The sequence below is a fragment of the Tympanuchus pallidicinctus genome, unplaced genomic scaffold, assembly GCF_026119805.1.
Source record: "Tympanuchus pallidicinctus isolate F22 unplaced genomic scaffold, pur_lepc_1.0 scaffold5, whole genome shotgun sequence".
Lineage (NCBI taxonomy): Eukaryota > Metazoa > Chordata > Aves > Galliformes > Phasianidae > Tympanuchus > Tympanuchus pallidicinctus.
Window position 1 is genome coordinate 47,016,613 of NW_026294769.1, and position 27,855 is coordinate 47,044,467.

Here is a 27,855-nt window from a genome sequence, read left to right on the forward strand (position 1 = left end):
TTGAGATGTTGGCCAGACAAAGATGTTAGGTTTATTAGCTGAAATGGGAAATACACGCCATGCTAAGTATGTTTTTGTGATGGTGACAGAATTCCACTGATCACAGGACCTCCTAAAAGAGAATTTTTTATTTGCAGAAACCATCCTTCCTGTCAGTCATAGGAGACATACATATTCCACACGTGATACCAAAAATTAGCTCATTAAGCAGTTAAAAAACAAACAACCAATAAGAAAATATATCTCAGAGAAGCTTAAAGCTGCCACCACCACCTTAACAAATGAGCTCTTTCAAGAGGTGTAGCCAAAATTTTCTTCTATCTCAAAAACATGAAGTTTAACAGGCAACTTTTAAGTACACTGTGACACACTTTTCTATTGTATTGTGAAACATCTGAATATTGCACAACACTAGACTGAAGTAGCTGTAATGCTTACTTCAGCTTGTTACTTACAAGCAGGAGAACTAAGAGAGATTAAATGCCCCACACAGTTTTGCCATGCGATAGCAGCATAAACAGCCTCTGAGACAAGTCCTTCAGTCTGCCTTAATCACCATGTCAAATGACAGCTTTCCTCTTTTTGTTTATAAGTTTTAAAGTTTCTTTTAAGTTCCAAACATTTTTAAGGAAATCAACCAACTTTTCTGTTTGCTTGTTTGTTTGTTTATATGTTATCCTTATTGTTTGAGTTGCTCTTGTAGTTTGGAATACAAAAATATTTCGAGCTGCATTTATTCATTTCTGCTGTATAACTTTGACTTCTCAGTGCTTCATCTCTGAATGAATAAAGGCACTATTTGTGCTTTCTCTTAATATCACCATTCATATATCTTGGTAGAGAGTACTTTGATAACAATACATTTCTGGAAATCAGACTGCTTGTTGCTAAATTCAAGCTCACATTCAGGAAAATATGTCTAAAATGGGGTGGGGGAAAATGGCAGTGCAGCAATAAACAAATATTTGCCTAAATTCATAAACAATAATGTTAATGAAATGCTCAGTTGAAAGTCTGATAAAAACAGTAAAGGATCAGTCATCACAGGAATCAATAGTTTTCTTTACATCATAAATTCCAAAATCCTAACCAATTAAAGGTCATTCCTTTTCAGAACATAAAAATCTTAAAGAGGGTCAGAGATTTGTCTTGCAATCTCTGATGGTCCCTTTAAGTAATCATTCATGGTGAGGAATGACAGCAGCATCCCATCTTCAACGTTCCTCTGGTAGTACAAAAATCAGATCATACAATAAGAAAAGGAAAATAAAACAAGAAAGCAACCAATTAAATGCTTCTGCCCAAAATATGTGCTTTTTCCTTATAGACTTTTTGAAAAACTTAGTGGTTAAAAACAATAAGTAACAGAGTGACCTTTGAACAGCGTGTTCTGCGATTTAGGCATGTAAATAACTTTTCCTCTTCGAACTTGAGAATGAAGGCTACAGTTTGCTCTGCCACCACTCATGGGGCTTTGTCTGATGACACAAAGGTAGGAGCTTTGAGTAAAATGGAAATGTCAGTTGCCAGAAGCATAACCGTGAGCAAATCCTGGTAAGAGAGGTCTCTTGGCCCATCACAGGTCGCCTGCCCATGTTTGTACCTTTCCTCGTGGCGGGGGCTGCTTCAGCACTGCTGCTACTGTGCCAAATCTCAAGTTGGCAATACAATTCACAGTGTTTATGCACATAATTAGAGGTGAAAGAAGCTTTGAAGTACACAGCTTGTTAAATTCCAGTAAATAAGTTACTGAATATTTTAGGAGCTTCTGACCACACAGTTCACAATTAGCATGCCCATTTCAGCATTAAAAAGGTACCTAGGAAAAGAAAACGTGTGTATAAGTACAGAAATATCAGAATAAAGCACTTAGAATAAATAATTAATACTAATTGAGGTTATGCAACCATATATTTTAATCATCAAAGATGACTAAGGCTACAAATTCTACTTTATTGACAGGGATGCATTTCTTAAGTCACCATTTAAAATGGATTTTTATGGCCTGTTTTAATAATCAAGAGGCAAAAATGTGCTGCACTGCATGGACATGCCGAAGATACGAGTTAAATGACCAAGACTGCTCTCTAGCTCCCTAGGCAAAAAAGCAATAGAACTGTTATCGAGGCAGAACAAAGAAAGAGATATCTTATTATCTCTGTAAATCTGCAAGTAAAAAATATGAGAAAATGTATCAGTTACTCTAAACAAGAAAAAAAAACAAAATTAACAAACTCTCAGTGCTCACAACACATTATGAGTTAACAATATAAGTCTATATAAATAATGATCATCATAATTTTGCTCCATAATGCTACTTCAGCAAAAGTACTCCCAGGAAACATGTTTTGTATCCAAACAAACATTCTCGAAGATTCATCTTCATCAGTGAAGACACTTTCTTCACTACTTCACTACTTCACAAGATTATACTTTTACTAGATTTTCTTCATGTTCCTTCATAGATTACTGACCAAAATTTTTTATTAACAATAATACAGCTTCGATTTAAGAGCTCTTAAAACTGCTTAATATTTTAAGAAATATAGCCTAAAACCTTTTTTCTATCTAGTGGCATGTGTCAACTATGTGCAATATACAATGAAACCTGATTTTCATATATATTCTTATTCTACCACAGTTGCACCATGAAGTTTCCTTAACAATACAAAAACATGTTGAGACATGATTCTGCTGTAAATAGAGTAACTTCTTGTATTTCTGCACTGGCATGAGAGAGAGTTTCATATTCTTATACCTTACATACATTTTCTTCCCTAACAATGCTGATTTATGAACATCTCTGAGGACATAGATTCTAGGACCAAGAAAAGTGGACAGAATATCAAGACAAGATGAAAATTGCAGTTTTTAGCTACAGCATACTCAGAAAAAGAAAACACATATTCAAAGATTTACTTAAGCATACATATATTTTTTAAAACTACTATTTCATAAATAATTATGATTTTATTTGAAAAGTGAGTAACAACACTAAGGTAATTTCCAACCAGCAATAAGAATTTGAAAGGTTAACTTAATCCAATGTAAAGCAATTTGAGACCAGAATATTCCTCAGGAGGATTTCTACAGTGATTATTTGAAAATAGCACACACACCAACACACACACACACACACACACACAAACAAAACAAAAGAAAACAAAAAAAAAACAAAAACAAACAAAAAAAAAACCCTAAAGATTTCATTTTTAAAACATTCCCGAGAGAAATTCTGGCCATGAAAGATGGAGAATGTTAAGCAATAGTAACTGAACTTCTGTGAAGTAAAAAAAGGAAGCTCCTATTCTGTAGCTTTCTTATCTGATCTGGAAAGATTCCAATTCATAATTGGAAGACTTATTTATTTGGAACTGAACATGTAGGAGTCTTTCAGATCAGTGTGAAAATATCCTACAGTCCTCAAGTTTCTTATTTTTTGTTTCCATCACTCACTTACCTATACTATTCTATGTTGATCTGTTTATTCCCACATGGAAATGACCAGGAATACAGTGAGTCCACTTTTTCTTTTTTTCCTTAAGTTATCCTGCATATTTTTGGATCAGGCACATTTTTATTTAAGACTCTATATCTTATTCGCATCTGTCAACAAAAAATGCACATCGCAGTCACACACCAAGGCACAAGTCACAAAATTCACAGAAAAAGTAAAAGAAATGATATTTATGTCATTTTGGTAGTCAAGGGAGAAAAAGTGTCCCACTCCCTCTTTCTAAAAATAATGCTTCATACAGGTGTCAAATCTGTATTTCAGTGGACTTTTGAAAAGAAAAAAGTTGTCATTTATGGAAGCTACTTCCTGCTATTGTAATTAAGTGATCTCCCTTAAATCACACAGTTCAGAAGTCCACACCTCCACAATAACCATTCTTAAATAAACAGGCAAAAATTATCATGTTAAATCTCTATCAATCTATCTGATCTATACAAGGAAAACACACATAAAACTCTCTTATGGTCAGCTATGTCTACCAAAAAATGAATTGAAGGCATTTGCCACATCTTAGAAAAAAAAGAATGAAAAAAAGGTACTCTTGCCACCCTTAGTAATGATAACCTGATAAATAACCTCATGATATTTTCTTAAGTCAGACATATCTAATAGAGATGAAGTCACTAATTAGGGCATTGATTCCACACTGCACTGCAGTTGCAATGCAACCTCCCTTTCTTTGACAGATGCAATACGTGGGTGCAAATTTCTTGGCATCAGCAATCTTCTCTTTTGCATTTACATTGCTAAGCAACGTCATTACTTTGATTGACTTACGTACAGTACTACACTTTCACCTCTTAGGTACGAAAAGAAAACATTGATTCTGATTTCAGTGCCACAGTTTTACAAAGATGCAGTCTCAATGAATTAAGTGCACTTACTCCTAATTTACAGTCATGGAAGAAAAATAGTTTTCTTAATTACCCTCCTATTTAGAAAGCTCTAACTCTTTTGAATAAGAACTCTTTTGAATAGACCAGCTACACTGGTCTAGAACTCACATCATGGTTAAGGGCACTGTTACATGTATTTTTCCACAAGAAGATGGCAGCTCTCCTCAAAGTGTAATGTGAGTTAACCAGGAAAAGGTGATTGACTGATTCTGAGGTTAATTGCTTGTTGGCATGCTAGAAGGCCTATGCTAACAAGTGCTGCTTATAACTAACAAGTGCCAATTATTTCCTTATATTCTAGTACGCATTATGTTATGCTAGGCACTATGCAAACATTCAGAAAGATCCAGGCATCTTTGCCCTGATCTGATGAGCTAATAATTTAAGAAAAGTATGCTAGCTACTGAAAAATTCTTTAGTGCATGTAGCTAATCACAAATGTAGAAATCTTTGTATTATGCTATAACGTGGAAATACTTTTGTAAAGTTGTCAGTGTGCTGAACATATATCCATAAGGAAAGTGTAAATAGTTGTCCGATCTTAAATTTGTTTTCCTGTGTGGGCAACTAAAAATCTTACAATAGCAAACAAATACTGTTTATTATGTTATGAGTATTATTAGAGGCCAGTGAGATCTTTAAAAGTGCTGATATTTGAATACTGTTTCAACATCTGTGTGTGAAAAAAAGAAGTAAATAAATAAAAACATTACTTATATATAATTGGTAACCAATGTACCTATGATCTTGACAAATCTTACCACCTAATAGGTAGATTATTATGCAAAATATTGCCAAATATTTCTATAATGCATTCACCTGGGTTGAAAATATGCTGACAGAACTAGAAAGTGTAACGTAATCCATTGTTAAATTGATCTTAAATTTATAATTTTGTTCCTGAAGCATCAGTAAATACCAATTTTAATTGCATTAATAAAATGTGAGTTATGAAAGAAGAACTGAACTGACTAATACAAATTTCCAGTATGATAATAATGATTTAAAATAAGATTAAAATGTAACAGCTCCTAAAGAAAGAGGAAGTTAATGTACTGAAAATAATAGTGTGAAGCCAGCCTGCCACCCACCTTAGACATGTCAACCACCTGGGGTTAGTGGGAATGAAACAAGTAGAAGTTGACCTGAGAAGCTGACAAATCCTACCAATGTTTCAGGCTTTCTGTGCAAGAAGTCTTAGGGCACTTGGTAAAACTGTACACCTTATCTGTTACTCTTTGTCTGATTTCAAAATAAATGTAAGTAATGACATTGCTACTCAGTGTTAAATTTAACAGCCTTTGGAAGTGCATTAATATTGGAAGTCAGTAATTACAACATCCACCTTCCCGTCTCTAATTGTGGAGACATAGACTGTGTCCAAAATGTTAGTAGTCTTTTGAAAAGATAAAAAGCACTAGGCTGCAGTTTGACCTCTCCTAGTGCTGTAGTGCAGCCAGTGTTTCAGCGCACCGCTATCCCTAGAATTCCAAATCATGCAGCACAACTTCCCTAGCCATGGGTTCTGTCAGCAGGCACAAGCGGTCAGAACAGGACTGGTAAAGTGACTGTAAAAATAAAAATATTTAAGAAAATCTTAAAACATGACAATTGCTTTTGCAAATACAGTATCAGTATTCCTAGAATGTTTTAGAATAGATATGTGCATTTTTGTACCCATCAAACACTTAATAAAAGATAGCTCCTCTAGGCAATTTGCAAACTATAGTTTCATCTAGATATATGTCAGTGTAAATCAGGAACCTTCAGTTCTCAGTTTTTCTAAACAAGTATGCCATAATCTTTCCTAGCCCTATTTCCGTCAGACCCTCATAAATCTCCCACATTGCTCTGTCTCTTCAGAATGCAGTCAAATTCGCAAATATTTTAAAGGTATAGTGAAATACACGTATAGCAAGTCTATCATCCCAGTAGGAGTTAGTAATTTCCTTCATCTGCAGTATATATTTCATTTTAACACATCTTTAATAGACACCAACTAATCATGTTTAAAGGCTACCTCTTTATTATTGCCCTTTATCCATAAACTCTTCTTTTTGCTGACCTTAATATATAAGGTGAAGATAGTCAATTGTTCCATATAAATGCTTACATATATGATTTTGATTTTAGGATATGTAAGGTGGAACTAGTTTGGCAGGACATACCTAATATTTTCTTAATCTTCAAGTGTTGTTGAATATATTTTTGTTCTAAAATATCTAATATTCTCAGAAATACCAAGGACCAATACCAGTGCCTTCATTTTTTCCATATCCTGTATTTGACAAAAGAATAAAAGCATAGTGACATTTATAATTTTAGATCTTTTAAGACTAAAGTCCTATGTGAAATTTATAATATAAAAATTCCCTTTTCCTGGATTTACAGTTTTGTATTTATTGAATGCGTTCACAGGCTCCCTTAGGATGTGAAATGTATGGAAATATATGTGCATTACTAAAGAAAGAACTAAATTTATTCTTTCCCCACATCATGCTCTTCTTTGCAGTAGCGGTTTTTAATTCAACACAGAGGTAGAATGAGATGGAGCCAATTTCCTGGTCTATATGTGTGACAAATGCTGAAAGTGGCACAAGATTAACAAATTAGTTGATGTATATATCTTTAAAGATTTTTTCACTGTGTCCCAAATCAAAATGCATGCTTTATTTGAAATGAAGATTTATTTGGAATTAAGTATTAAAGTAAGAATATTACTATAATTTTAAGAGGGTACATATCAGAACTAAATAACAGCAACCTGAAAAGAGCAGTATATTAATGTTTTTATAGCACATCATTCTAAATGACAGTAACTTTTAGTGCTATAAATTGCATATTTAGTGATTAATACCAATATTTTAATGAGAAATGTGCAGAGGAAAAATTAACTATTTGAGTTCACAAGTATTTATCTTTCATCTAAATATTAACATTGTATTAATTACCAAAATACAAATTTTATACATGAAGTCATATGTCAGATAGAAGCCTTTTTAAAGTGAGTATGGAGAGATCTACAGTATAGACATGTGTGTCATTACAGAAAGGTTTCTTTATGATGGTTTGAAATAGAAAGTATGGAACTTGACCTTTTTAGTTGATATAGTAATCACCTACTTGATGTAATCCAGATATCTAACACCAAACAATAAAAACATCTGTGACAACAAAACCATGTAAACCTTGTGGAATCATTTAATTCTTTAAAAGCAGTATTTAATAATCAGATAAGCCTGAATCGGTTCTTACGCAAAAACTTTGGTGCTGTGCAAACACTCATTTTAAAGGGCTATTAACTTAGACGTGAAAGCTTTTTTAGCTCTCATGCATATGTTTTGGAGTTATCACACTTACTCCGCGTTTAGGACTTTGTCAAAGTCCATCTCTTTTGCTTTCACTTAAACTACATCAAAATAGAGAGAAGAAAAAAAAAAAAAAAAAAGAAAAAGAAAAAAAAACTAGTCTTACTTTTATACTGACTGTACCCAAACACGATAATATGCTTAAAATTCAAGAGAAGCCATATTCAGGTTGCATGTCTCAGTCACCCAATCTCCCTTTCACATATCTGTTCATGTTGACAGACTATGTCATAATACATCAACAGAAAGATCAGCATAGAAGAACAAAAATTCATCGCCTGACAGAAAGAGGAAAACTGATTTCTACTATTAAATTAGCAAAAATATACCAATACTTCACTACCAATAAGGACACTACAGCTAAAAGCATTCATCCTATTATAATCCTGAATGAGCACTGGGAATTTTTTGTTTCAGTAATCTTTAAACACAAAAAGGGGGGCATAGAGAGTGCACTCAAGGATGTCTACATCCTTACAGGGAAAAATATTATTTCTGCCAAATTATGCTCTTCCATTTTGGTTTTGTTGCTACTTTAAATATTGGTTCTAAATGCTCATTTAATTAAAGAGCGCTGAACGCTGATTTTGCAGTGTTCATTTGTGACAGAGGCTCTTTCTTCTGAGGTCAAGGAGATAATGTGGAAAATGCTCTGTATCAATAGAGTGTATCAGCTTCTTTATAGCTGAGAATTTCTAGCCATGTAAAAAATACCCTGACTCCTCATTGCTAGATATAATTTTAATATACTACATTGAGCAGTGGTGTTTCACTAGGAATTTAACAATACCTGGAATAAATAATGTCTTTTGCAGCCTGGGGCAACATCTGCCACTTATGCATTAATTCTGCCCCTGTTTGAACACTCTACAACATATGCACTTCTCTTTTGTCTGTTATCCTTGAGTTGTGTTATTCCCAAATATTGACATCATCTACTTTTATCAGCACTAACTGCTCTGAAGCTTCCTAGTCTCATGCTCAGCTCTATTTCTTTCTATTGATTATCTTCCTCACTCCAGCAGGTAGCTAGCTAGCGAGGCTGTCCTGAGAAATAGCTTCCAATGACTTTATACGCACAATTTACACGGAATTGTTTAAAGAAGATATTAGCCTCAATACAAATCAGTGAACCTCATTTAGTCAATACTGCACAATTCAGCTGTTGGCACCCTGTCACATGTTAGTCTTTAAAGTCAACTACCATACCCAATCTGCACATTAGCTATAGTATTTAGTTTCATATTAAAATGAAGCTAGTTTTTCACTTTTCTTTTTGAAATCAATTCAATATACTTTTACATCACCTCATTGAGCCATATGATAGTAATATAATTTTAAGTATAAAAACCTGAGATTAAATGCTTGATTTTTGACAGTGTCCTTAAATATAATAAATTCAAAGGGAAATACTGTTAAGTTAAAATGGAGTGTTTTTCATTAAGGCCAATCAAATGGTAGACAACAAAGGATCTTTTATTTGAGAATATGAAGTGAAAATGAAAACCAGAAAACCTTTACTAAAAAAAGGTCTAGCTAAATTATGTTGGAAGGAGGTCTCCAGATTGAACCTGGGTGTTTCTTTTGCTAAGAATGAATTAAACTAAGATGCACTATGGGAGAGTAGCCTACAAAGAAGGAAAACCTACTGCTTTACAAAGATGAAAACAGCCTAAATACAGTTAAGTTAGAATAAAAACTACAAAGAAAGATCAAATATTAAAAAAAAAAAAACCCTACTGTAACACCGAAAGTATTCTTTCATCATCAGGATAAGGAAATTTGGGGAATGCTTTTTACCCCTTTTGCATTCCACAGCAGTGCTCTAAAATCCTCACTGGACATTTATATGAAAATAATATTTTCCTTTTAGCCCATAAGACTATGATCCAGACTATCTCTTAGTCTGCTCTGAAAGTGAGGTAGAAGAAAAATAAAGTTTATGTGCTTATCCCTGAACCTGTTACTTGATAAATGAGATATCTCTCCTGATGTTTTCTAACTGTATCAGACTCATGTTTTAGTGTGTTTTAGCACATAGTGTTTATACTACAGTTTCTATGTGCATCCTTAGGCAGCTGGACAATAATATATATATTACTTTTAATTTTTGAAAAAAAGATATTTGCTTTTACTCTATTTTGCAAGGAAATGCTTGCACCTTTGCTGTAATGTTCTGTTCTTATAAAGAAAAATTCATGGATGATCTATAAGAATTCATGGCTATTATATTTTTCCAGGAAGCAAAAAAGAAGTCTGGGGTAATAAAGACTGAAAACAACAACAACAAAAAAAATCCTTCCAAAATGAGAAATCTTATTTTATAATACGTGACTGATATTTCAGAAAGTGGGAAAGCAAAAATGAAGAATCCAATGAGCAGCTGCCCGGACTTACTGATACTCATCTATATGCTTTGGAGGGAAAGTAAACATTTTTACTTCATTATCCCCTGAGAATACCAATGTCTGGCAATAGGCTTTATTCTAAATGTTGATAATTTGGATAGAAAATAAAAGCAATTCTCATGGCCTCTGCTCCCTGCTCTTTTCCCTTTAAGGCTCTGTGAGTAGTAGCTGAGGTGCTGAGCCCAAGGTAGGAGAGAGATGCTGAAAGATGGCCAGTCTCACCCTCCTAATACTTCTTCGTATGCACGTACACACACACTCTCACTCACATATACACATTTATTGCAACCTGCTACTCATAGAAAAGCCTTTTGCCTTCTCTAAGCTCCTGCAAGGAACACTGCAGAAATCAAATGGAAAAAAAATGAAGTGAGGACAAAAATAGCTGCATATTCAGGCAGCAAAAAGGCAGGTGTGGCATGGGAATTCCTAACGTTTGTGTCTACTGCTGCGTGTTTGCTGCTAGAGGATTTGGGGGGCTAATTTCCATGGGTGTAGATATGTTTAGTATAAGTGACATTGGAAAGAGAATTCTTCCAGATGCTTTATGGTCTAATTACTTGGATAGATCTACTTATTTAAACAAACAAACAAAGTTGTGCTATCCTTCAGCTGCTGTCTTCTGTACATGCATCTACCATTAACTACAATTCTTTTCCAATTATATTACAAATTACTAAAGTAAATGCAAATTCTTTACCTATTTATTACATAAAATATTTTATATCTTGGAAAATTTCATGCAACATTTAAATACATTCAATAATTAAATATGCAATAATTGTTTTATTGTAACATCTCCTGTAAAAAAGCATGAACTTGAAAAAAATATGTGAATACTTGCTTCAATCATAATAAAAATTACTAGTTAGAATTATAGTTGGAAATACTATTAATCTTGCTTCTAAAAATCCTGGAATTTTAAACTCCATACATACTAATATGTAACAGAAATTGTAGATAAGCAACTTAGTAACACAGTAAATAAGCATACAATGAGCAATAAAGTAAGTAGGGCATTTTTTGGAAGGTATGGCATGTACAGTAACATAGTATAATAATATACACTTTCCAAAAGTTCACAGAATTAGATTTCCTTAGTTGTTCTCTTAAGGAATTAAAAATATTTGTAAAAAGTATTGTCTGTATCTGCTTTCTCTGTGACATTGGGGGGGAAAATTCTCTTACCACTGATCATCTAATTTACAATCCTTATTGGAGATATATGGATTTACTATGTGCTTAATTTCAGCTGTACTGATCACCTATTCCATATTGTCTTAAAATGGCCATGAGGCTTGAACAAACCCTAGGAAGTAGATAAGTAATATTTAATATTGAGGAGAATGGACAACATACTAGCTGAAACTTGGAAGTATTTGTAGCCTGAACAAACATATCACTTTGTTGTTTATCTTGTTATTTCTATTTTCAAATCTTGGGGTTTCTTTAAAATAAGTATTTACTACACACAAAAAAAATGCACATGAATAATTTACAGTCAACTTTCCTTAGTTATTTGTATTGAGAGTATACTAATAAAAATACCTAACAGGAAAAAAAAAAGAGAAAAAAAAAGATGAATTAAATAACGTTGTCTTTCTCCCCAAGCATCATTATTAAAATATTAATATGTTATATATCAGTATCCGTTGTTAGTTTCTCTGCTTGATTATCTTTTGGTTAATGCTCATAAATTTAAATTCAGACATACTCAGCCCCTTTGATTGTTAGACAGATGTCAGTCAGCATTAGTGTATCAATTTTTCATCAGAAAACAGAATGCATGTTAAAACCACTTCAACAAACATGGAGTCTCTACGTGAGACTATACCATCAAATGCTAATTATATCCTGAAGATAAACATTAACTGGGAAAAAAAAAAAAAAAAAAAGCATCAACTGTTTACAGAGCATGTGAATCTCAGCTGGACATGAAACTTCCTGCTTTCCTTCTTTGGTCTTATAGCTGCTTATGTAGTCTGTAGAAATATCACAGAACTATTAAAGATACTTTAATTACAGATATTCTCCTGGCATGACCAGCTCAGGGTAAATACATCAGCATAAATAACTGGGCACAAGCAGTGGTGTGCCTTTTCATGTTACATAGTTTTAATAACACATGCAGTACAGTGAGTAGTGGGTCAGTGAGCTGTAGTGCGTTGTTCTACCTACTGCTGTGTGTGTATGTGGCCTTGTGAGAAAAGCAGGAATGAGGTCTGAAGGTAGGAAGGAACAGCACTGTCTTCTGGAAGGCCCAGCCTAACAAAAGTCTTGTCCTGTTTGAGAGATGAGGGTGGGAAGGAGCACCACAAGTTGTTCTGCTAGAGAGGTCCAACACTGTGACCCACAGAAGCTGCTCATATTTAGCAAAGGCGAATTAAAGGGAAGTTTTTGCCTTTTACAGGACTTAAAGTCCTTTGAGCTGTATTAAAGAAATCACAGGCTGACACATCTGGTCTAGCAGTAACCTTTGGATGTTTGTAAACTCTTCAGGGTTTCCAGTTAAATGGCAAACCTGATGCAACATTTCACTGGAATTCTAAAGGTAATTGTAAAATGATGCTCAGCTGCTATAATGTGTTGTTTTGCATTCACAATGTGAAATGGAATTTAATTAACAAAAAAAGAAAAAGATTTTGAAGTGTTTTGAGGGGGCTACTTAGCTTCCTCCTAATTCAGCAATTAGTCGTGGCTGTCTTGTCAATCCATCAGTCCTTAAACCAAAAGTTCAAATCAGAATGTATTGTTTTCTCACCTAGCTTAAGAAGCATTAAGCATAGTGAATGGTTTTAATAAACATTAAGGAACAAATCCTTCTGCAGAAAAAAAAAAAAAAAACACTTTTTGGAGTTGGTGATGACATACACAATTTACCTTAGCAAATTTTAAAACTCTAAGTCATGATGCGAGCTCAGTATCTGCCATAATTCTAAAAAAAATAAAAATTGAAAAAAAATCCTTTAATCTTTCAATGTTACTGAATACATTTCAATGCACTTCAGTAACGCTACAGCAGAGCACAACTTGCAGTGTTTGTGTTCCCTTGAGCTGTCTCTCTCTCTCTGTTTCTCTCTCCCTCTGCCCTACACCATTTTGATTTAAAATTTTCTGGAGCCTATTTAGTTTATAAATAACCTTTAACTGTTTAATTGTTCACTAGCTTATCTGAATGGGGACAGCATTATTGAAACAAATCTAGTTAACAAGACAATTAGCTTTTGCAATATTGCTCGGAAGCTTGGAAACCAACAGCTCACCATGATACAGATAGCAGCACATAATGTTAATCCTACACTTAATGGTGGTTCTACCAAAACTGTTTGCATTAGCAGCAAAGATATTGTTTTCAAGGTTTAAAAGGTATTGTATTCAAGGATAGCAAAAATTGATTCATTTCCAAAAAAGCAAAGGGATGAAAATATTTTTCAATATTAACCCACTGTACAAAAAAAAAAAAAAAACAAAAAAAAAAAAAAAAAAAGAAAGAAAAGAAAAGAAAAGAAAAGAAAAGAAAAGAAAGAAAAACAAAAAACAGGCTACTACGGGTGTTGAAAAGATGGGGCTGGAACCAAGAAAATCCTTTTTCTTGCTACCACAAAAGGCTTTGGGCCTAATTATTTTTAAGTATAATCCAGCCAACATCTTCTCATGCTTAGCTGCACTGAGTGACACTATTTGTGATGCCCAGTCTGCTGAAACTGAGCAGGTTGCTGTCAGTTTAAAAATGACTATAATAAAAGTGACCATGAAGATGGATCTTGTGATTTTGCGTTTCTAATCAGTCATCTGTGAAGAACACTTTTGCTTTGATTCAGCAGACTGGTGACAGCCATGATTGATAGTGCATGAGGATGAAAAAAGGTTATTAACTGTCTTCCTATTAAACTCAATGTATTACCCCTCTAGGTGCATCTCATACTTTAAGTTAAAGTACTTACTCAGGTAAGGTCAAGAATGAACTCTATAAACACAGTATCCATCCTGTTGTAGATGATCCAGGAACTCTAATGTTAAATTTTGAAAGTTCAGCATTAAAACACGTCTGAATCTTGCTACCTTAATTACGGTGCCAGAACCAAAAACTGAGCACACCTCTGCATGCATCTAAATAGACAGCAATAGACAAACAGTTTTGTGTGAACAGGGGACAGGTGAATATCTCTATGTGTTTGTGAATGCACACACACAGATACACAGGTATGCATTATTTTTACAGTATTCCCCAAGTAAAAGTTTGGATAATGTTATGCTATCAAAAGAGATGTGAAGTGCCTGTGTGGCTGAAGAGGATCTCACTCAGAAAACAGCGTTTTACCTGTCGGTAGTTAACTTTGTTATTAACTGACTCCAGTGGGATTTTATAATTTATGAACGCTTCCAATTAAAAGAAAATCCAAATGGTTAGCACATGTATAAAAATATGTATTTGCTGTCTTGTAACATTCTAGCTCTTTTCTTCTATTTCAGTCTTTTTACAGATGAGCCTCACATCAGTCAGCACTTACAACCATCTACCGAAAAAGAAAGAGGAAAATGATGTATCTGTCCAGTTTTAAAATAAGTATTTGCTGAAACTCTGATTAATTTCCAAAGATGTCTCTGAGAAGAGATGATTTTACAGGATTTTATGGATAAAAGAGTGGAATGTGCTTCCTGTCTTTGTTACTAACACTGGCACCAGAAATGAGCAGAAAAGGAAAAGTGCTCCCCGTTTTGTACGCAGATTAGCAACAGTATAGATACATACACTTACTGGGGAATAAATGTTGATATGTTTTACCTATTTTTTACAATTAGATCTTTAACAGATACTTCTTCATTATCAGTGGCATTTTAGACATTGGCATGGATTTTACCTTTATGAATACATTTCAGGTGATCTTTGAATTTATGTACACTTCATATTACAACAATTTTCTGTTGAAAATTATTAGACCAAAAGATGAAAAACCAATGCCTCTGACTACAGCATACACACTGTCCTCCGAAGGAATGCACAGACACACTTGTTTAAAATAAGCTCTTTCCATGTCGTATACAAGCTATCCCCAGAAACGCACCTATTTCATATTTCCCTTCCAAATTATCAAAACGCACTTTTAAATTTAGTTTGTTATTTGTCCTTCATTTCCTCTCCTGAATTATATCAGAAGTACTTCTGCACTCATTTGGAATCAGAGATGTGTCAGTGAGAAAAAGGAGGTTATTACACCCTAGACCATTTTCGGAAGAAGAGAAAGGAATTTCCCTATCTCAACTATTCTGTAATACAGTTTCACACACAAGGTCTGCCGTATGGGTACGGATTTCAATTAGTTCAAGGTGCTGTTGAATTTCAGTAGTCCCTTTCATTTTGAAACAAAATGTAAAAGGCTATTCGTAGTGGGTTAAAAGGAATATGGAACAAACATAATCTGCCTAATACAATGACACTATCTCACAAAAAATGTTAAACAATCCTCTGGAAGATCCTTTATTTCTGGAAAGTGTACCTTTCAGGTGCGGGCTGGGGAATAGGCACCAATTTTCCCTTCAGTAACATTTCTGCTTTATAATAAATTGCAATCCCGCTGTAGCCCCGTGTGGATTTACAGCTGGCAGGCTTTCTCTCTGACAATTTGGGGTCACTGTGAATATAGGTGAGCAATAATTTCAGGGGTGATGGTGATATTGACAGAATTTAACAGTCTAAGTTCCTGGGCAAATATTTGTAAAATGTATGCTTCTGCATTGGCTTTTTAGTTAATAGGACTTTGGGATGGTATTGTTTGCCTTGTTTGTGGACTGCATTTTGTCTGGAAGTATCACAGATATTCATTTCCATTCTATGCTTATGTTGGTACTGTGCAACATATAAACTAAAGCTATCGTTCCTCACTGAAGCACATTTAAGCAAAGCAGAAAGTTATCGCTATCGGAGCTCAGCTCGCAAATTGTGCAGGGTGCTTTTAGTAAGCCAGAATTGTATGAGCTGGGGGGACAACAGCTGCAGACACATTTCGGTTTGAGTATCCCCATAGGTGCCCATAGCAGGTGAACCACTGCATAAAACACAGGACACAGCAGCCCTGACCGCAGGGACACGGCAGCAGCCCTGGGCTCACTCACAGAGAAGTGACTGGCAGGATGGGGCCCGTTCTGTTCACTTCGTGCATCTAACCCATAGAGGAAAAGGGACTCTAAACATACAATACCATACATAATACAGTGAAAATGTTTCAGTGAACATGGATGAAATTAATAAAGTGTATTTCTTCCTCTAAAAAGAACTATCACAAGAACAAAACAGAACCCAAATAATGAAACAAAGGAGAGAATAGAGACTTGTAACCTGGAACAACCATTTCCCCAGATTAAGGTTTATTTAAAACCCAGAGAAGGCCTGACACATCAGCTCTTGTGGTACCCTTTGCAATGCTTTTTTTATTCCACTATTCACTACAAACACAGAAAGCAAATCCTGCAATAAACAGCAGGCTAGGGGCATGTGGCCCAACCAGGGCCATACAAAGGCAATACACACATGGCATATGTCATAGCTGGGAGCAAACGAGTGGCTCGGCCAGAGAGAACCCTTCATCTAGATCTCACTCCACAGAATCACTGCACAATAAGGGAAAAGGACCAAAAGGGGTGAAAAAAAAGGAGGAAAAAAAAAGGGCAAAACAGTCTCCTCAGCACGCCCACTCCAGACAAATGGTGGCAGGTAGAAGGCCGGGGAGGTGACCTCTCCCCGCAGAGAGGACTCCACTGAAGGGCACGCACCGCTGGACAGGTTGCGCCCTCCAGCGCGGAGCCGCTGCGCAGGGCGCGCATCTCCCGGCGCACCTGCCAGGCCCGGGGGTGGAGGGGTCGAGCCGGGTTTCCCCTCCTCCGCCTCCCCCTCTGCGGGCCGCCCCAGCCTGAGGCGTCGCCGCTCCGCCGCGCCTGGGCCCCGCGGGAGCGCACGGCCGCGGCCAGTCTCCGCACGGCGGGAGGCGGGTTGCCATAGCGCTGTGTGCGCGGCTCGGGGGCGCTGCCCGGCGGCCGCGGGCGGGGACGGGGGCGCGGCAGTGGGAAGCGGAGCGGCCGCCGCGCATCCCCGAGGCAGCAGAGGTTGCGGTGGGGGCTCCGCGGGGTCGCGCCGGGCCCCGCAGAGAGAGCGCGGTGGGAAGAGAGGGGCGAGTAATGAATTCCAGCAGAGAGCCGCGGAGGAAGCGCCTCTGCCGTATTTAACATTGACCACACTAAAGATGTTATTAGCGAAGGGGGGGCGGGGAGGGCAACGGGGGATGTGATAAGGGAAAATAGATAATGACATATAATCCAAACCAGAAGTTTGAAACCAAGTTACTTCGCAGGAAAAGAGCCACAAGCTCTACTTCTTCCTTTCTCTCTCTCTCTCCTTTTTTTTTTTTTTTTTTTTTTTTTCTTCTTCTTCTTTTCTTTTTTTAATGGACTGGGGCAGAAGGACAGGGAGATAAACTTGTTAGGGAAAGAAATATTCCTCTGGCAACCGGGTAAATAAAATAGCTGAGGAGAAACAGTGAAAGACATGGGGGTAGGGAAACGCAAAGGACTCACTCTTATTTAGAAACCCCAAAGGAAATTGTAAAGTAGGAAATGAAAAGGAGGAGGAGAAACATTTCTGTGGTAAATTAGAGGGAATGAAGATTAGCGGGAGAAGAGGGGGAAAGAGCTGCAGAAGGTCTCGAATCGAACAGCGCTGAAGATGAGCCAATGTTTAAAATATCCCAAGTGAGGAAAGAGAGCGGTGCGCTCATCTCCCCGGCATGGGCGTGCGAGGGGGAAATGAGCAGGGATAATTACTAAGATAGCACATGGCCGGGGGAGCCAATCCAAAATAAGAGGTGAATTTAGCTGGTGAGGACAGACGTGAAAAGGGCTGGGAGAGAACTTAGACAGACGGAGACCTGAGAGGATAGGGAGGGAATTAGGGGAGGAGAAAGGCTCTGAGAGCGCAGGGAAACTTCGAGGAGCGGCTGGATGGGGAGGAAACAGCCACGGCAGAGATGGGGAGAGAGCCTGAAAGTGTGGGAGCCAGTAGAAGGGAAAGATTGGGAAGAACGAATCAACCTGGGAGAGGGAGAGGGAATGGTGGGAGCGGATGGGGAGAAAGAAGGCAGGAGCGGAAAAGTGGGGGAGAGGGAAGGAGGGACGGAGGGAGGGATGTGGGGAGAGAGAGAAGGAGGCAGAGGGAGGAGACAAGGGCTGAAAGCTCCCAGCCCGGGGAAGGTGCAGCGCTGAATGAGAGAGCTCACTCCGAGGGTTAGGTTGGATTTCCAGAGCTCTTAGAGCTCATCGACCAGCCCGCTGGAGTCACTATTCAACCCGAGTCCCAAACACACGCCTCACTAACTACTTTACAGCCACTTTCATTGATTTTCTTTATCAAATAAACATAATACCCGTTACAGCAACACTTCCTCTTCGCGCAGCCAGAATGCCACAAGCTCTGATTGCTGCATTTCTCCGGCTTGCAGCTTCTCACCCTCCACCCCTAAATAAATTGTGTTCTTTCACTTAAATGCTCAAATACATTATTGCTCGCAGAATTTTGCTGTAATCTGGGAAGTGCACTGCGAGCCAGGCGAGCTGCTTAAATTAAAAGGTTCAGGGTCCCCATCCCCACGCCTTGGCGTGGAGGCGCCCGTTTGGTCTCCCCGTTTCAGGAGTAACATAGGTATTAACATACTTATTTTGTGCTAATAAGCGGTAACTTAATTTAGAGGCTGATGTCAAAGTGAGCTCTCCCGCCTGAAAAATACAGAAAAGAATTAACGCAACTCGAGCAGCTGCACCCAAACTGTCACTTGATTTGAGCATCTCAGCCTCCAAACTCAATTTCATTAAAAATAAAAAAATAAAAAAAATCCCCTAAAAGTAGCCCCCTTCAAAAGCTGTTTTTGAACCAGGCTCTTCCATATATGTCAAAGGGCTGTTGAATTATTCATTATTATAATTACTATCATCATTGTCATTATCCCTTTCCATGTGGAAATAATTTTATTATCGTAATTTGATATCTGAAGAATTTCCTGTTAGTCGTTTGATAATCATTTTTTTTTTCTACTGAAAAGAAAAGTTTTGTTTATAAATGAGAGGAAAATATTTTAAATGCTTTTATGTTTGCCATAGATTTCCGTTTATCTAATCGATCAGAATGCCAATAAATCGATTAAAGGTTTAGTGTTTTACAAACAACCATTTTGTGCTTTTTGATTTTACGTTCAGAATGATTTTAATAAAGCTAATACTTTCTCTGGGCGTCTGTTCCCCCCAAACCTAATATTCTATCATTTCTATTATTTACAGTTGCAATTTAAAGTGTTTCTAATGAGAAAAATAAACGCGAATAAAAGGAGGAAATCATCTGTATAAATTACTTTGTGCCTGTGGTCAGCGTATTTAGGCAAAGCCCTTAAAAATCTTGGTGAATTATATGCGATCATACAGTGATTGCGGAATATTAAATTAAACTTAGATAAATCCGCATTGAAGGAGGCAGCACCCAATCCTGAATTTATTTCCCATTTTCTATAACAGCATCACTGCGCTCCTCTCTTTGCAATGACAATGTGCCAAATCTAGGCATTTTGAAAACATTTTCCATATGCTTTAACTGGAGACTGATAGACAAAGAAGAAAAGGAGATGGTCTTTTTTCTCTTGAGGTACATTTCCTTTAACTTTTCCTCCAACCTTTTCTGATCTTCATCATTTTTAAACAAAAGTTTGAAAAATCATTAGGACCTTTTTTATTTTTTTCCCTTTCTTTTTTTTTCTTTCTTTCCCCCCCCCCCCCCCTTTTTTTTTTTTTCTCCTTATCGCGTAATCAATTCCTGAACTGTAGAGTTTCAGTTACGCTTTAATGCAGGACTATAGGACTGTCAGTGCTGTACCTTGGCGGACAACATTTTGGGGAAAAGGCATTGATTCATTTAGCTTTCACTCGCTGCTTTTTGTAATTAAAGGTGGTTTTAATTATACTTTTTTTTTGTAAGTCAGATCAGATGTGCTGCTTGCTGGCTGGAAGGATTTCTTTTCTTTTAACGGTGCTTTTAATTTATGTGTAGTTTTTACGGATAACACAGAGGTGGTGGCTTTTATTTAGCTGTAAAATCCACACGTTTTCTTTGAAAACTTGGCTCCTTGGGCGAAAATAACTTTTGCTGGTTGCTTTATAATCGCTGTTTGTCGCAGAGGTAGTTTAGCATATTGTCTGCACAACAAAGATTCCTGCTTTATTGGCAGGGTGGATTGTTGGGTTTAGATATAAATATTTCATAACTTTCCTCTTTCTGCAGTAAGATCGGCAGTTTTATTGGCTTTTTCTCGCTTTTTGTCTGCCTTTCTACCCGAACCGTTTGCTTTCTGAAGTCCCTTTTTGTCCTTTTCCAGGAGAGAATGTAAAATTTTTCCCTTGGATATATCACCGCTGGAAATATGCTCTTGGGCTTTCTGAAGGGGATGGGGGGGAGCGCGGCGGTAAGCGGTCGTTTTCCTCGATTTGCATAAGAGCGAGCGAAGTGCCTGTGAAGTTGGTGAATTGCTATTGTTTGGGGCCAGTCCTGACTGTTTTTGTTTATAAACACTGGGGTGGTTGCCGGGAGGGGAGGGAGGTCAGAGCGCTGTCAAAGCGCTGACCTCTGAAAGCCCAGAGGGCGCCTGGCTCCTTCACCCTCTCCTTTCTCTCTCTCCCTCTCCCTTTTTCTTTCCCTTCCCATCCAAGGCCAGGAGCTCAGGTTCAGGGCATTTAATCCCCGCGATCTGCCCAAGAAAGGAGCTGAAAAAGGGCTGTTAAGGCTGCGGAGGAAGCGCCGGCAGCAGGCTCAGACCTGGGAGGCTTTTATTTATAGTAACGTCCGGGTGCGCGTTTTGTGCGGCTCCAGCCAAAATAACAACAGCAGGAAAAAAAAAAAAAAAAAAAAAAAAAAAAAAAAAAAAAAGAAAGAAAGAAAAAAAAGCCAAACGGGACCGGCACTTTTAGTTCAGAATGTTATCGAGGTGTCTGTGCTATGCTCGGGTGTGATTTTTTGTCTTAGGTGACCGCTCGTTGGGCGCACTTGCGGGAGGTGAATGCCAAACGTGGGGCAGCGGGGGCACGATCGTACCGCGGTGTCTTGTTGCTAGTTTATTTCTTTCGCGAACAAAACTTTCTAGGAATCGGAGAGGGGATTTGGGGTCGCTTTTCCTCTGCCCTCCCTCCACCCCCCGTTTCCCACCCCCTCCCCCCCTTATAGTTCCCTTATAGTGTGTACCGGAATGTGTTTGGTTTATTCGGGGGGGAGGGGAGGGAGGGGGTATTAACAATAGATTTGTATAAGTGATACCTGCAAAGAAAGAAATAATTAATAAGAGTCAAACGCCTTGGGTTCAGAGTCAATTTCATCTTGGGGAAGGAAAAGAAAAAAAAAAAAAAAAAAGTACAAGAGATTGCTATCAGGTTTAAGTATGTTTTGAAAAGAAGTTGCTGAGTTAAACAAAAATGTTAGTTAACACAGTGCCTTTGTCAAATAGCCCCCGGGAGGAGAAGAGACAACAAAAAGGAGAGGCGGTGGGGGCTGGGGATCTGAAAGTGTCTGTGCCTCAGATAAAGGGTCTGTAACGCTGCAATCTTGTAATACCTCGTTTCAAACTGAGCTCATCTATAGACTTAGGGAACGCAGTCAAAAGACACGGATCCCCTTTCCCTTGGGCTGGGGTCTGGGGAGAGGAGGAGGTGGGGGGAAGGGGACGTTTATTAGAGAATTATGTCGCTTTATTAAAAAGGGGAGCGGCTGCGGCTGTAATTATGCAGATCCTGTGCCCCTGTATGTCCGCAGCTCAGATTTAGGGAGTGAAATGAGCTTGGCGGAGAGACGCGGTGTAATAGAGCCCGCTCCGGGCTGGGATCTCTTTGTCTATCACAGAATGGTCAGTGTCGGGCTCCGGCCCGCACCAGCTCCCCTTGGCCAGGCCAATAAGTTTTCCTTAGGGCTGAGCTGGAGGTGGCAGGAGGACAGAGCGGGCTGTTTTGTTTGGGCTCTTTATGATTTTTCTCCCCCTTTCCTCTCTTTGAAACGTAACGTCATTATCAGAGCTTTTGTGGTTTCAACAGGAGCCTCGGAAAAAAAAATAAAAGAAAAAAATTAAAAAAAAAAAAAATCCCCAAACGTGATGTAACGGTGCCTGCAGGAGAAGTTCGGAGAGGGTGGGCGGGGGGTCCGCTGAGCCCGGAGGAGAGGAGCTGAGAGGTTAGGAGAGAAGTCTTCGGGGGTGATCAGCTGAGCGAGAGAGGGAGGAGAGAGGGGAGCGGGAGCCGCGCCGCGCTGCTCTGGGCCGGGCCGGGCCGGGCCGGGCCGCGCCGCGTGGAGTCCGCCCGCCGGCCCGCACCGCTCCGCTCCGCTCCGCACCGCAGCCGCGCGGGTCCAGGTCCCCCTCGGCCGCCTCCCCCAACCCGCGCCGCGCTCCGCTCTTATCACATCCCACAAACCTGCTGCTGCTGCCTCCCGGAATTAACCTTCTTCGATTTTTCCTAGCTACGTGGCGATCCCCGGGTTTCTTCTAAACTGTTAACATCCCGTAGTGCCTTTTTTTTTTTTTTCCCCTCTCTCCCCCCCTATCGCCCCCCCCCCCCCCCCCCCCCCTTCCGACAGCTTACTATTTTTAGGGAGAGAGAAAGGGAAAGAGTGAGAAAGAGAGAGGAGATTTAAAACGTTGGGAAGGACAGTAAACAGTGACAGAAGAAACCCTGAAAAATGTGGACTCTCCTCTTGCAATTCCTGCCTGTGTCCTCCCCCCCCCCCCCCCCCCCCCCTTTGTTCCTTCAGCTGTAACTCAAGAACACCATAAACCTATAACCCCCTCCAAGAAGAGAGAAAGGGAAAAAAAAAATCCGCAGCCCAAAAAGAATGACTTGACTGTTCTGACGTTTGGTGTTTTGACATTAATGACATTAATGATATTGATGTTTCACCAGGAAAAAAGCACCAGGAATAAAGGAGGTGGTGGGGGAGGTGCGGGGGGACGACTTTAAAACTAAATTATCTTCGTTTCCTTATTCTTCTCTGACATTAAGTATACGTGTTTCTTCGCTTGAATTTGAAATAGATGTATTGTTCTCAGGTGTTTCTTCATCACATTGTATTTAATTGTCTCCAGTCTTAGGAAATGTGTTGCCATCCTTCAGGCATGCACTTGAATGGACAATGCATCCTTCTATCTCACAGTCCCGTCCTGTCTACAATTTAAGCATAAAAGCCCCTTTCCATCATACCCCCTCCAGCAGATAACTAGGAGCTGGTGGCAGAGATTTCATTTTCCCTCTTTGTTTGCATTTTTTTTTTCCACCCTGTAAACAAGGATGCAGAATACCGCTGGGTTGCCTTACTGCCTTCAAAGGGAGCAGGACTCGCGCCGAGCTGCATACATGTGCTCCCTGATTTTTGGTCACCGATGACCTGGTGCAGCACTTAGGTGAGGTCTGAAAAAGGAACAAAGTTGCTCTCCAGAACCCTCAGGTGCCCCTGACTGTTACCAAAGTTGGAGGTTTCCCTGAAGTTTGAGGTGAGGTTTCTGTGGGTTGGTGTAGGGCTGCTCTACGCACCCTGCTCCGTTGGCTCTGGCCCTGGAACAGCCGCACTTTCAGGCTGCCCATTTTTTATGTCTTTTTTTTCCCTTCCCTTTCCAAAGACTCTATTATTTTTCCCCCTCCAAAACTATCAGGACCTTCACTCTGACCTTAAACATCTGCTTTTAGCAGCTCAGTTCCCTGACACTGGCCTGTGCTTCCTTCAGGGCAGCCTTCATTCATCATCAGGTGGGGATTTTCCTCTTAGAGTTGTTCCAACGCTCGCAAACCCTTCCTCTGGCACAAGGGGTTCAGGGCCAGGAGAGGTGCAGCTTTCTGCCACCTGGATTTGGACTGGTTCCTTGTTGTGAGTGCGTGCCCTTAATGGAAGACTGTGATCAAACCTTCCTGCTGGCTTCTGGTGCTTAAGGCCTATGAGAACCTTTTGACGTGTGGCCCAGGAATGGCGAACTTCAAAGGCATGTCAGCACCAAGGTTATGGTTCACCTGCACAGGGTCCTCTCTGCTGTAAATATCCCTGGCATGTATCTGGGGCTTAGACCAGTTCTGGTCTAACCATGGCTGGAATAGCATTATCGAAAAGCCGCACGTGTTCCTGCGGTGCGTTCGGATGCTCTTTGAATAGTCATGTTTTTATCTTCAGTAGGGGGTATTTTAAAGTATGTCTATTCCTAGTTTTAGTTAATTATCTTTTAATGAAAGTGTCAGTCATATTCACATCTGCAGTATTAGGTTAAGATAATTAGATTTTCAAATGAGAAGCAATCTTCTTAAATCCCACGCAAGAAAATATTTGTAGAAGATTCCGATTTATAATGACATCTGTACGTTTCACCCCAGTTCTCATCGCAATAATCCCCCCCACATACACCAAAAAAAAAAAAAAAAAAAAGCAGAAGAAAAAAAAGAAAAAGAAAGAAAAAGGAAAGGTATCTGGTAAAATATAGGAGATAAAATATTGATAAAATATCAATACTTGTAGGGAAAGTGGAAGATGGTGCATGTTATATGCATGACACATGTACCGTATGCAAAGAGCCCCCTTCCCTTGGCTGCTATTTACTTCATTTTGATGAGGCTGTTTACAGTTGACGTTGTATATTCCGGAAGGCTTTGCTTTTTACTTTGTTGATCTCTCCAAGCAATTACATGGCGGCCACCAAATAAACTGCGCTGTGCTTTGTGCGCTGGATGCATGCGGGCTGTATGTATGTGTGTAAATATGATGCAGGGTGCGTGCATGCGTGTGCGTGTGCTTGTAAATAAATTCCTCTTTATCTCAGTATGGGCAGATATCCCCTATCTCAGATATAGTATCTTTCCTTTTACAGGGGTGTTGTGTTGTACGTTCATTACCCCATTGCAAACATATATTTTTCATTAAATCCCCATTAAAAGAGAGGGAAAGAGAAAGGCAGGGAGAAAGACAAACAGCCAGCCAGAAAGAAATATCTCCCTGACGGAATAATTAATTTGGACCCGTTGCTTTTAAGTTCCCCAACAGTTAAAAGAGCAAGTCTGCCCCCTCCTTTTTTTTTTTTTTTTTTTTTTTTTTTAATTTTCCCTAGCCATCCACTTTGTGTGCCTGTGCGTGTGTGTCTGTGTTACTAATGAAGTTTGCAGACTCGTGTTTGCATCCACGAGCTCTTTCCGCTGCCCCTCTTCTCCGGGCTGCCCGCGCGGCTCTCGCAGCCCCGGCGCAGCCCCAGAGCCGCGGCGCTCCGGCTCCCGGCCGCGGGGCTGCGCGTCATTTGCAGCCCGGAGAATGTTGATCACCTCACTAATTACACCTCTCCCTCGCCTCTTCCCTCTCCTCTCCCTCTCCCTCTCGCTCCCTCGCTCTCTCTCTCTCTCCTCTCTCTCCTCTCTCTCCCTCTCTCTCTCTCATTCCCAGAGTGCATATCGGGAATAGACACACAAAGACATGCGCACTCAACTTAATCAGCCATTTTTTTAAACAGGGCTAAAACGATAATAATTAGCAGAATAAAGACATATCGGATTTTCATTTCCTTTCCTCCTTTTCCCAACCCCTTCACAACCAAACAGCGAGACCGCGGTCGGCACATGCTTTAACAACTCCCGGACCCCAAAGGACCGCTCCATGCCCCCCACTTCTTGCTCAATCATTTTTATTTTCACCCAATAAAGTTGGAGGATTATTTTTTTTTATGATTTTTTTAATGAACCTTCTCTCGTTTACTTGGATGTGATCAGCTGTTAAGTAAATAAAGCAAAACAAAAAAAAGAGGCGAAGATCCAGTAGGAACTGCGAGGGGAAATGGAAAGTAAGTTTTTTCTTTAACTTTTATTGAGTAGTTTGTGTTAAATTTAGGTCGAGTATCGATTATCTTTCCAGGCTGATCTTGCACAATCTTTGATATTTCGCTCTCGCTCTCTCTCTCTCCTCTCTCCGTGCCTCTTTCTCTCTCTCTCACATACGCACACACACTCACATCCCCGCATCCCGCGTACCTCTCCCCTCTCTCTCTCCCCCCTTTTTCTGCCTGTTTCCCCATTTTTAGGTACAGTATTTGCTCTCGTTTGGGGAGGAGGGGCTGCTTTTTCTCTCTCCCTTCTTTCTTTCCCTCTCTCTCTCTCTCCTATTCCGGGGGATACGTTTGTTTGTGCATTATGATATTTTTTTTGTTTGTTTTGCTTTACGGATTTTTTTTTTTTTTTCCGGGATGTAACTTTGGGACCGAGCGGGGGACCCTGTTTACTTTGCACAGGAGGGTCTGGGGGTGTCCCTCGCTTTGTATTTCGCTCGTTTTTTGTCTGGGAGATCGGGCTGGGGGGAAGCACTGTCAGATGAGGAGCGCCGTTCCGGCTGTCAGAACCCATCGTCCGCCGCCCCTTTTGGGTTCTCGCTGCCGTCCCGCAGCTCGGGCCCCCCAAAACTTTGAGGTGCTTTCCGAAGGCTCCCCCCCCCCGCCCCCCTCCGTCCCTCTCCTTCCCATCTCCACCCCCCTCGGCCTCCCAAACTTTCGCTTTCGGGAGAGGGGGGGTGGGGTGGGGTGGTGGTGATACCAGCAGGGCAATGGGGACCCTGACTCCGAGCGCGTGTGTGCGGGTGAAGGTGTGGGGTACCCCCCCCTCGCCCCCCTTTATTTTGCAGATAGGTTTCTCAGGAGCAGAGCAAGGGGCGGCTGCGTGTTTGTGTGTGTGTGTGAGCGCAGTGGGACCGCACTGCCGACTGGCTCTGGCAGCCGGAGGAAGCGAAGCCCGTTAGGAGCGCGCCCTGTCTCTGTCAGTCTCACCGCGCGGCCCGGCCCGGCTCTAAGCGGAGCGACCCGGCCCCTCTGCCTCGGGGATGCGCGGCTGCTGCCTGCGGGCTCTGCCGGCTGGGGGCTGGAAGAGCCCCGGCATCCCCGCCGCGCTGTGCTGCGCCGCGCCGCGCCGCGGGGAGGGCTCCTCGCCGGCTGTGTTCAGCGCAGCCTTTCTGAGGGTTTTGCAAGGGAGTGGAGGGGGAGGGGAAGGGGGGGACGACTACGGTTGTTTTGCGGGACGGGACTCTATTTATTTATTTATTTGTTTTAAACCGAGCACCGAGGTGTTGGGTGGAAAAAAAAAAAAAAAAAAAAAAAAAAAAGGAAAACAACAGCCAAGCAAAAGGGGAAAAAAAAAAAAAAAAGAGAGAGAAAAAGGTCATAAACAGCGAGCAGGCAGTTCGATCCCTGCCCTATCTGACTGCTCGTGCCAGAATCAAGTGCATCCCTTCCCATCACGGCGGCTAATGGCAGACGCGTCCCTGCTTCCCCTTCTTGCCATACGTGAAATTTCCTGCAAAAATACTAATAAACTTTCCCCCATCCGATGCCAACTTACGGCGGTGCCCCTCCACTCCTCCCTTCCTTCATCTTGCCCCCCACCTCCCCCAGCCTCCCCAGCAGCAGCAGCAGCAAACGCCCGGGTTGGTATTTCTTTTGTTACCTGCGAGCCGGGCGGCCGGGGTCCCTCCTCGGCTGCTTAGGGCACCGGGTCCAACCGGGAGAGGAGGCACAGCAGTCGGGTTCAGCCCGTTTCACCTCAGCGCCGTCCCGAGGAGGCTTTAGCCACCATTCAATAACACACCCTCCTCCTCCTCT

General features: G+C 40.2%; 1 protein-coding gene and 2 long non-coding RNA genes across 4 annotated transcripts in view; 1 reads left to right on the top strand and 2 right to left on the bottom strand.

Moving 5' to 3' along the window:
• Positions 1-27,855, bottom strand: part of LOC128090688 (uncharacterized) — a 289,733-nt gene that overhangs the window by 17,879 nt on the left and 243,999 nt on the right. The gene's annotated exons all lie outside the window — the stretch shown is intronic.
• On the bottom strand, positions 1-27,855 carry LOC128090689 (uncharacterized). The gene is made up of 3 exons (XR_008211062.1): positions 27,701-27,855; positions 3,461-3,606; positions 1-1,819 (listed from the first exon to the last, which is right to left on the bottom strand). It is a non-coding gene; the product is annotated as an uncharacterized LOC128090689 (long non-coding RNA).
• ZFHX4 (zinc finger homeobox 4) overlaps positions 25,722-27,855 on the top strand; it is a 152,098-nt gene continuing 149,964 nt past the window's right edge. For both annotated transcript variants that reach the window (XM_052703155.1, XM_052703156.1), the window contains exon 1: positions 25,722-26,055. The gene's annotated coding sequence lies outside the window, so the exon portion shown is untranslated. The remainder of the gene's footprint in view (positions 26,056-27,855) is intronic.